The sequence below is a fragment of the Phodopus roborovskii genome, unplaced genomic scaffold (genome assembly GCF_943737965.1).
Source record: "Phodopus roborovskii unplaced genomic scaffold, PHOROB, whole genome shotgun sequence".
In the NCBI taxonomy this organism is placed as follows: domain Eukaryota; kingdom Metazoa; phylum Chordata; class Mammalia; order Rodentia; family Cricetidae; genus Phodopus; species Phodopus roborovskii.
The window spans coordinates 36,683,442-36,686,134 of record NW_026126410.1 but is presented as its reverse complement, the minus strand read 5'-3'; positions in this window follow the sequence as shown (position 1 = coordinate 36,686,134).

The window sequence follows — 2,693 nt, the reverse complement described above, 5'->3', positions numbered from 1 at the left end:
TGGAGTACCCTCTTGGGGTTCTTGGTCTCATTGAGTGTTTTATTGAAATGGATCAACTGGGAGCATGGGGACAGTTTCGTAAATGCTTAAAGGAACACTCCCAGAGTAAGCATACTGTAAACCTCAGTAGTTGCCTAGAGGAGAAAGGAGAAGGAAGAAAGCCATGCTACACTACAGCAGGCAGCCTCATGGTGGGCAGAGGAGCATTAGGGAAAACAAAACAAAACACAGAATTCCAGAGTACTGGGAAAGGTATAGTTAGCATCCTGCCTGTATTTTAAAGGAGACAGAAAAATGGGAGGTTGTTGTACCTTTTGGAGAAAGGACCCAGCTGAACCCCAAGGCAGCTTTGAGGGACTGGGATGGGGGCTGGGGTTCTGGGAAATAGAAGTACAGTATGTCATTAAAGGAATTTATTCTGCCTATCTCTTCAGCCTGGCTTAAGGTAAGTCTGCCTTCCTCTGATGCTGTGCACCCATGGTGGGACTTTACTGCTGCTGTTAGAACCAGTTTTAGCTGGTCTGTCTCCATTACTTTTCTTGTTCATCAAGGAACTCTTACTTCTGGTATAAAAATACTTGCAGTTCTTGTTGTTTCAAGGTCTGTATTAGTTGACATTTGTTTCTACAGAAGTAGATGTCAAGTCTTGCTAGTAAAATGCACTTGGAACTACATGGCCTAACTGAAAAGAGGTACTATATAAAAACATTCACCAAGTCCATCCATGTGTATCTGTCTGATAGCTATCTCTAAAAGTATATCTCTCCTTTGCCAGGCTTTGAGGGATTCTGGTTCTTTATAAATGAAGGAGAGATAGCTTAGTGGTTAAAAGTGTTTTTCCTGAAATAATGAGGACAAGAGTTTGGATCCCAACATCCACTATACAAGCCTTGGGGGTCAGAGACAAGATTGATGGATCTTGATGGCTTCCAACTTGGGCAATAGAATTTGAGCCCCTGGTTCATAAAGAGATCCTGTTTCCAAGGAAACAAGACAGTGATTCTGGACTCCTTGTTGTGTGAACCTCTACACTAAAGTGTGCATATGTACACAAAGACAGGCACTAAATGAACATCTTAAAAATTCATTACTAAAATTTTTGAAGGTGCAAGTTACAATTCTGGAACCACTTGTACTTAGTGGAGAATTTGTGCTTTTTCCAGCAGGGAGCCACCGCAGTTAGAGCTAACAACTGACCTTCCATCTCATGAAGGGAAAAATGAAGTTAAAAGTCTACTTGTCTATATTTTCCCTTTTGAGATCAGTCAGTAAATTATGCAATGAATTGTGTTTCCTGACTTCTAAGTGGAGTTTGGGTTGTTTTTATTACAGTCCTGTTTCTCTCCTCCTTAGCTTTGGTGTGTTCATTTTAGTCTCTAGCCTTTGAATGAGCAGGGGACCCTGGCTTGCTTACGTTTTCCTTCAGATTTCCACTACATCCTGTTTCATGTGTGGTTAGATCAGCTGATGAGTCACCTGATGTTTTGCTTCTTCAAATGACAAAAATAGAGGCTCAGAATAACCACACAGAGAAGTATCTCTCATGGTTTCCAAATACATTGCTCAAAACCATGCTTTTTGATGCTTCAAATACTTTTTATAAAAGAGCCTTGTGTAGGGCTTGTGTGGGAAGGCAGAAGAAACCACTGAGTTTGCACAGATAAAAGTCACCTCGCCTTCCCAGGTCCTACCAGAGACAGCATTATATTAGTTATAAAAGTGTGGGCAGCACGGAGAACAAGAAGAGCCCTCTCCTGATGCTGGGCAGGTTTCATTGTAAGTTTGGCAGTTAGCTCTCTTGTAATACCCTAGGCCTGACACCTGACAGGTTACCACAAACCAGCACATAATGTTCCGATCTCACTGTTTACTGAAGCAGGGAAAAAAATCAGTACAAGAAAACATTTTTCATATATATATATATAATTATATATATATATTATTTTACGTATAGATCCCAGTTCCCTCTCCCTCCCATGCCCCCCAACCCCCCTCCCATCCCATTCCCCCCAATCCACAGGGAGGGTGATGCCTTCCAGGAGGGATCATCAAAATCTGTCAAGTCATTTGGAGTGGGGTCTAAGCCCTCCTTCCTGCCTCTAGGCTAAGGGAGTATCCCTCCATGGGGAATGTGCTCCCTAAGTCCTTTCCTGCACCAGGGGATACATCCTGGTTCCATTGTCAGAGGTCCTTTAGACTGCCCAGGCCTTCTAACTGAGATCCATGTTCAGAGGTCTGAGTTGATCTAATGCTAGTTTCCCAGCTATCAGTCTGGGGGTCCATTAGCTCCCCCTTGTTCAGGTCAGCTGTCTCTCTGGGTTTCTCCAGCCTGATCTTGACCTCTTTTCACTCTTCCCTCTCTGCAACTGGATTCCAGGAGTTCAGCTCAGTGTTTAGCTGTGGGTGTCTGCTTCTGTTTCCATCAGCTACTGGATGAGGGCTCTATGATGGTAGATGAGTTAGTCATCAATCTCATTATCAGGGAAGGACATTTAAGGTAGCCTATCCACTGTTGCTCAGATTGCTAGTTGGGGTCATCCTTATAGGTCTCTAGACATTTTTCTAAAGTCAGTTTTCTCTTCAAACCTATATTGGCTCCCTCCATTATGGTCTCTCTCTCTCTCTCTCTCTCTGTTGTTGTTCTCGTCTATTCGTTCCCCGACTCAATCTTCCTAGTCCCACATGTTCTCCTC